This window comes from Anopheles nili, chromosome 2 (assembly GCF_943737925.1).
Source record: "Anopheles nili chromosome 2, idAnoNiliSN_F5_01, whole genome shotgun sequence".
Taxonomy (NCBI): domain Eukaryota; kingdom Metazoa; phylum Arthropoda; class Insecta; order Diptera; family Culicidae; genus Anopheles; species Anopheles nili.
The window spans coordinates 75044590-75052962 of NC_071291.1; positions in this window are offsets into that span (position 1 = coordinate 75044590).

Here is an 8373-nt window from a genome sequence, read left to right on the forward strand (position 1 = left end):
CCCACCAGAGCGCAGTGTGTTTGCTCATGCGAACGTCATAATGATAATTACACGGAGGCTTCATCCTGGCATTCATCCGTGTGTGGGTTGGGGCTAAGGATTTCCTACCGCAGCGATCTATCATGCCGTCGATCGGGGCCGCGTCTTTTTGCCCCCTACTAAGCCAAATGAGGAACGACAACCTGGGGAGGTCTCATTAGGTATTTCGCATCCAGACTCTCGGGTTGAAAGCTGACGCTCTTAAAACGGAACGGTCCGTGTCCATCCGAACGAGGCTAAGCTCGCCCCATCTCCGGTTCCGACGTATCCTTTTTTTTCACCGTTGCCAACCATACCATGATTATAACATTTCCTGTAATATATGTGTCGGTCTGGTTGAGGCCAGGACCGGCCCGTAGGATGGGTGGGATTTTTTAGCCCCCGTGTGGCATTCGCCTCGCCATTCGGACGTACATTAAGGCTAACCGTATCCGCCCACCCGGACTCGGACGCTGATCCACCGGAAATGGGGCTGGCGTACCTCGTGGACGGACGCAACACATTTTAACCGAACTGTCAACGAGTGACCGGAAGAGGTTCACCGGGAACCGGGACTCCGGTTTGGGGTCATATTTCAGGATTGCACGGTTCGTTATCTCGTTTTTGTGGTGCCGGTAATGCCGGTGTTGGCATATAGAGGGAAAAAAAAGAGAACGCTTCGGTGAGAAGAAGAGCAAAACCATCCGGTTTTGAGCCGTCAAAGCGGTGCTGTGTTGGTGACTGGGGATGCTTTAATTAAATTAAATTTAATTGTTTTTAACTACCCACGCGGACGGCCGGCAGATTGGCTTATCACATTCGGATGTAATTTTACGAATAAATGGCCAGTGGGAAACTTTCGGAGTACCTAGTTTCGTGCGAAACTCAAACAACTTCATTCGAATCGTGGTTGAGAGAAAAAAAAACACAAATCCACCCACCCCATCTCCAGCGGAATGCGAATGAAACCAAACAAACGAGCAACAAAAAAAAACATAAACTACAGCATCAGATTACATTATCTGTCCGGGGTGGAGCTTGGAAGTGGAAGCTTTCCCGGGATTTACTTTTTTTTGCTTTGTTTGCCTGTTTGACCGGAAGTATGTGACGATACCTGCCCACGGACGCGAGCCGGAAGCAGGCTCGGTCCGCGTCGGAAGCGATTATTTTCATTTCCTAGCGAAAGGATTGAGATCCTCGACGGGTTTTTTTTTTGTCTGCCGACGCCACCACCATTCGTGGATGTGTGGGTGAACCATGCTTTTTTGCCGCGCGCTTTTGGCATTACAACTTTACTTCCGGTGCCCAATGAGATGATGAGATGGTCGTTCAAGTGATCAACTCAGCCGGCCGAGTCTCCCGCCGGGAAGGATGGTCGGCATTCCTCATAATCCGCTCGGTCCGATGTGATGATATTTCATAATTAAAAGCGTTTGTTCGGCTTGACGAGGTGGAGCCCGTGGGGTTGAGTTTTTTTGTTCCTTCCATCACGGTAGAAACAGACACAGGCACACACGAGGCCGGACGCGTCTTAGGATGAGTGGCGCGGATTCTGCTCTTATCCGGAATAGGCACGAGCAGAATGTCCGTTCCATTAGTCGGGGTGGCTTTAGGAAACGCCGCATGTACTCCTTGGAGACATCACCGACAGGACGAAAGGACGAATGGGCGGCCGGTGGCCAGGTCTAGTTTTAATTTCTGCGATCCATCCGGTTCGGCCATCCATCCGGCTCGAGGGATAAAAAGGCTAAAGATGTGTGTATATTCCGGTAGCATTCCTGCACCACCGCGCTGGCACCGACGGATTCGGGGAGTTTTTGGAGTGTGGAATTTGTAATTTCCCTCACGGCAGAATGTTTTGCGGATGTCGGACCATCCCACCGGGTGTGTGTGCGCTGTTTTTCTTCTATCAGACGCGATGGCACGTAGCTGCACTGAAATAGCTCAATTTTAACTGCCCGCGAGAGTGAAGTGATAGCTATTGGTTGGAGGAAATTTTGTAAAACATCGTAATTCCAGCCGGACAGTGTGGATTAATTTGTTCGATGTTCTTCGGGGGAATGGGCCAATGTTGTTTTAGTTGAAATTAATTCATGATTGTAAGGCGAAGTGAGAACCGTTTTGGTTTCAATAACAGCTGTAGAACGGTGCTCATTTAAAGCGATTTTAGTATTTCTACGATAGTCTACGAGTAGAGTTTAAAAATCAATTAGTATGAGAATTTTTCTCTTTGTATGCAGTACAAAAATCCGAGTAGGCATTTTTTCAATGTTCAGTCAAAAATATACATAACGAGACAAAAGCTAACAATGGCCTGTACTGCTTTTAAAATCCACTGCCTGGATATGACACCGGTTGGATGTTGGATTTGTAATTTATTCTGAGTGCTAACGCTGACTGACTTGCATACAACACTTCGAGATCCCATACAGGATATTCCATTTACACGAAAGTTGAAAGGGGAAAACTGTGCGCTCCGTTCGGGATTTGAAACTGTAATTAAAATTTCAAACACATTAAAAACGGGTCTATTCCCGAGGACGGAAGCGAACGGAAGCTTGTTTGAATGTTGAAGAACATCTCTTCAAAAGCACACGAATGGCACAAAGCGCTGCAAATTGAAAACTTCTCTCTGCACCTTGAGAAACCGTATGCTGTTCTAGCCAGCACAGAGGGCTGCCCGTTTCTTGTGAAGTAATTTTTACTCCATGACCACCACCATGATCTCTATGGGTCAAGAAGTGGAGCTCTCGAGTGACGGAACACAAAAAAAAGGAGGTGAAATAAAGAGAAAAGCTCACCGGAGTGGGTGGAAATGGAATTAAAATGGCTGCCCGGTATGATCCCGAAAAGTAGGTTACGGTCGCCCCCGAGATTGCATGATTGAAGCTGGTGGGTTTGAGTCTAATTTTCTGCACCGAACGGAACGGGACAGCACCAGAACCACCACCTGACCGCATTGCAACGCGTTCGCAGTGGTGACACATTTACCAGCACTCCCAGGCACGATAATGAAGGACTCGAATGGGCGGCGCATGGGCTGGAGCACAAAGTCGTAAGCCGTAAAATTTTCTCCCAAGGAAACTTTTCCCAGAAGAGAGCTGGTTGAAGGTTGGAGGGTGAACTTTGGGAAAACGTGCAGTTGTTCAACCTTTTCGCCCCCTTAAAAAGGGAGCTCAGTTTTGGGGCCGAGTTTTGCAGGAAACTATAAATTACGGGTGGCTTTTTATTGCACACCAACATTTGGGGACGTGTTTTGGCCTGCCACTGGTGGGAGCCTGTGTGCGTGGGCTACTTTTAGCTAATTGCTGAGTAAGTTTTGTCCAGTGAGCGGAAGGTTCGCATTAACCCTGCATTAAACGAGAACCAATCGAGGTAGTTCAGTTCGATCGACTCGAGCTCGAGCCGTGGGTGATAAATCGTCTTCCTGGCACTAGGGGTGCAGGTGCCACAAAATCCCAATCCGTCACCGTTCCGGACGAGATGAGATGCACCCATCGCATCGTACGTGCGTCACGTGCCGGTAGCAACCGAAATTGCAAGCTCAGCAAAAAGCCATAATCAAAAAAAAAAGAAACAAAATAAATCCGTTTGCCAATCCAAGGCGGCGGGGTTCGATCGAATCCGGCTCGTGGAGAGTGTGGACGTGTGGGAAACGAAGTTAAAAATAGGATTTCCTTTACGGGGGTGCCGTAAAACCCGTCCAGCCACCCTACCAAAGAGGTGACAAACTCACGCCGGGCAAGCGAGGGGGATTAGAAAGCAAAAATAATTGGCCCAATAAGCCAGAAATCACGTACGCCCGGGCGCAGAGAACCGTACGCGGCTGGGAAGGATGACTAACCGGCGCATACCGGGATTGCAGCTCGTACGGGGGTTGTTCCTGGCTCCAGTCACACTTTTCGATCGTCAGTTTGCAGTTTTTGGGTGCTCCGGAAAATTCAGAGACCGCTCCGCCTCGTTAGCTCCGGGTGGGCGATGTGTGTGTGGGTGTGTGCCGGATGCACTTGTGCCGGGGCGAAACGACTTTTATGTGGCTTTTGCAGCTGCTCGTTCTCTGCCCGCGCGTGTGGTGTTGGGGTTTGGAATTTATTTATTTACGTGACCACCGAGAGAGGCTGTGCACCGAGAACCCTCTAGCTCGTGGTTGAGCGACCCGAACCGATCATCTTTTTATCTGTTTGACAAATTTGTTGCATTTTCATTAATGCATCGGAGATGGGCTTAAGTGGGTCTCGTCTTGCATGGGCGAGGTCTCCAGAAACATCGCCAAACTCGTTCACCGTTGACAGAGTGCGTAGCAAAAAGGGTTTCCCCTCCGGTTCGCCTCTTAAAACTTGCCCTAATAAGTTCGATCTAATGATTGCGCTCCCGAGCGGTGCGGGGCAAAAGTTGGGCTTCGAGCGAGAAAAAAGAGAAAAAAAGCGCTAGAAGAATAAAGAAAAATCCCTCCCGGAGACGGTCTATTACACAAAAGCGGCCATCACAATGAAAAGTTCGACGAGGCACCCTTCCGAGGAGTTTGGGGATTTTTTTGTGTGTTTTCCGTCTTTCTCTCGTCCGTTCCAGCAAGCTCTTGAGTAGGGGTAAAAAGTATAATAATGTCCCGTTTGCTACCCCTTCTTCGTTTAATCCCTTCGCGAGGTATTATTCTGTGATTTCCAGCGTGTCCCTTCCGCGTTCTAATGTACATTTTTTCGCGTATTTTCTCGACTTGCCAGCACGAGTACCGTGTTTTTCCGGGCGCGAAGGGTTTTCCTTCCAAGTGCGTCACTTCGTCACTCGGCAATAAAGTTGCTAGTGTACGGGACCCCGCGAGCAATCTTCTTGATCACTTTGCCCATGTTTCTACTGCCGATGATGATGATGATGACGATGATGATGATGATGCTGTCAACGATGATCGGTTGCGGGAGCCACCAGGTTCGGGTTCCCGGTTGGTTCTGGAGGGATAAGCACGGGTACCACGGCACCAGGCAGTAAAACTTTTTGCTCGTTATCCTTTTTAATGATTTTCTCCACCAATTTTTTTTCTCTTCATCCCGGCGGTCCTCGAAGACTCCGCGCATTTTTGTTTTGTATCGCTTTCGGTTGCTTGTTTTAATTTTCAGCACCCGGGCAAGGGGACACAAACATTGAAACAGAAGGGTGGGTTATGGTCGGAAAATCCCTAGTTAAAAGTTATTGATAATTTTAAAATAAACAAAGATTCCCGGATGGCGCTTATTTTGCGTTCTCTTTCACGCGCGCGTGGTCTTTCGGACTTTTTTTTATCCTTCAACTCGCGCGGAAACGAAGGAATTCCTAGTGCCATTCCGAAGTAAAAACGGGAACGGTTTCCCATCTCGGTCGGAAGATTTGCAGCTGGAAGAAAAAGAAAGTTTAACCCGCAACCCGTCCAGCGCGTTCATTAGATGGCCCCTTTTTTGTGTGTGTCCTCATTCCGCGCTTCGGGATTTGTTTACATAATTAATTCTGTCATTCCGCAAAAATGCTGGACGCCAATTGACGCTGGCATTGCAGGGCACGTCGAGGGTGAGCCCCCGAGGGCCGATTGAGAGTGGCCAGGCAATGAAAAGGACGAACCGGACAGAACGAAAATCAAAGCCCTAACTAAGCGAAGATCCGATCGCGCAAGGAGTGGAAATTGTGCGCCCAAGAATATCTGGAAATTCAATTAAAAAAGTCCCTTTCGGCGGAAAATGAGGCAAAGTAAGGAAATGAATCGGGAGCATTCTACGCAAAAGGGTAGAAAAAAAAGCGACAAAGCCCGAAAACTTCGCAAACTCCAACCATCTGAGAAACGCCACACAGTGACCGGTCGAGAGAACTGCAAATGAACCCACGGAAAAACTTGCGGCAAGTGTCCCCAAGTTCCGGTCTGGGCCGGTGGGAAGTGATCCTAAATTATGCTAACAAGTGAATTCCATTTTATTTCGAATTTTTATTACAACCCCCTGCCAGTGGTTGCTTTCTCCTTGCGTTCGAGGGCTCCCGAGAAAGTTGTCGTTCGACTATCGCTGAACGCTTTTACGATATGCCTGCGTTTTGGATATGTACGCTCCCTATTCGGAAATGGGGCCCTGTTGGAACATGGAAATGCAACCGATGACGGTTTCTTCGAATGGGACGTCAGTAAGTGGTGCGTTTCAAAAAAACAACACCATACTGCTGTCATTGGGAAGCGCCATTTCCCAGCCTACTGCGACGCCGCACATCGTCGTGCGTTTGAATCCTAACATTTCCAACGGGGGTTAAACGTGGAATGATATATTACATCGGTGCCGTATCAAAGCCGGGCCAACCGCAACCAAACATCGTGGGGAAAGCCGATAAAGAACAACCACCTTGGTGGGGTCACTGTGTCGAAGCCCGGTCATTACCCACGGGAACGCAAGCCACGCGAATGGGGGTGAAAGCCGAACCACGTGCCACGGCAAGCGCAGAACCGGATACAGAACGGAAGGGTCCGCCTTCGGGGGTGGCTTGGCGTGCGCTTGTTAGACACCACTATCAAGGTACTTCCGGTACGAGTCGGTTGCGATTGTGTGTGGTGCCCCATTCGGAACGGGCAATCGAAGCGAGGAAAGAAATTACCCCACGAGTCGTGTTGGCGGGTCGACAATGGAAATGAACGGACCCCTGGGCCAAGAATGCCACCGAAGGAGTGCAGGACGTAAACACAACGGACAAAAAATGCTTCCCATCCACGACCAGAGCCACCGATACACCGTCAACGTCGGCAGAGCGGCAAGGATATTATTCAAATGAAATGTATCAGGGTGAAATATCTTTAATATTACATTTCCTCGTAATTGAATCCCTGTAACGGAGGCAGGCGGAACCACTCGCGATGGTCCTGGTGCCTCCGATGAAGGAAGGATGTGTTTCCGCTCGGTCCCGGTGCAGTGTGCCGGTGCTCGTGCCGGAGCATGACAGGAGCAGGCTTACTACTCGGAAGGAGCACCGATGAGTTGTAAAATACCTCTGACTGGTTGAGCGTTTCGCGGTTGCTCTAGAACAGGAAGCCCTTTGGCACACGCACCGGGGATGCTCGATGCAATAAAAAAAATTGAATAACTGCAAACTGGAAAAGGATAATAATTTTTTAATGATGTTGGCTGACTGCGTTGGCATTTTTGCAGCAATCATGAGCTTTTAAGTAGTTGAAGGAATGCGAATAGTGTTGAGGCTGACGAGCAAACAATAGGGAAGTTGTTGAGAACATCGTTAACCGCGAGAATGGCACGTGTGCTGAGCAGTTTATGAACATCGAATCACGGTTGGAAGCTCAATTATGTGGCAAAGAACATCCTATGTGTAATGATTGAATTATAATGCATAGAGAGCAGAAATTTGCTAGAGACAGTTTTGAAAATATCCTTTGTAAGGCCAGCAAGGATACACTCAAGTGGAAGCACAGCGTGTTGCCTATATTTTGGCGCACAAACTCTCTTCCAAATACGTGCTCCAGGTATAAATCGGAACAAAGCGCTGTCTGTGAAATGACATATGCATCCCGAATTAAAAAGGGATTTTGAGTGCAACACTTACTACGTCGTGGCTCAGTGCGTTGTTTGAGAAATATCGTCACCATTTAACTTACATGATTAGAGATGTTTTTCCTGCGAATTAACAGCGACGTTCCCTCTTCATTCATCACGGGTACACAATGGCTCGAGAAATAAGACTCCCTGTGTCCCTCCGAGAGGACAGATGTAACCCATTTACCACGTGAAAAACAAACCACCAGGCCCCCTGGCCCAGCAGCTCACCCCAAGCTGAGAAGTTGCTTCTGGCGCATCCTTTCGCAGGGATAAGGGCCAACTTAAAAGCAGCCTCAAACCGGGTACTAGCTCATCAAACCGTAACGGTCGTGAAACTGTTGATTAATTGTCATTATAATCACTTCCATTCCCAGTGAGCAGCGACCGAGGCCAACGGGGTGGGTTTTCCCGGCAGCCCGGGTCGGGTTGCGTTCCGGTTTCGTACCGGCGGGATTAAAACGCAGCGACGTGGACGATTCTTCGGGCGACGGGTACAAGAAAATTACCATAATTTACGCTGACAGGCTTGGCGTGGAAATCGGAATCGCAGGGATGTAGCCGTTTGATTTATAATTGCCCCATTCGACACTAGCCGGCGGTGCACTGGGAGGGTGCGGTATGTCAACGCCACTTTTAACCCCTTCGTTGATCGCGAGGAACCGGTTCCGATGGAACCGGCGCGCGAGGCGGAACAAATACCTTATTTCAATATTAAATTGGTTCACAATCGTTCCACGGAGTGGCCACTGGGTCGGCTAATTGGATGGGATGGCTAAATTGAAATTCAAAAATCGCCACCGAACCGAAG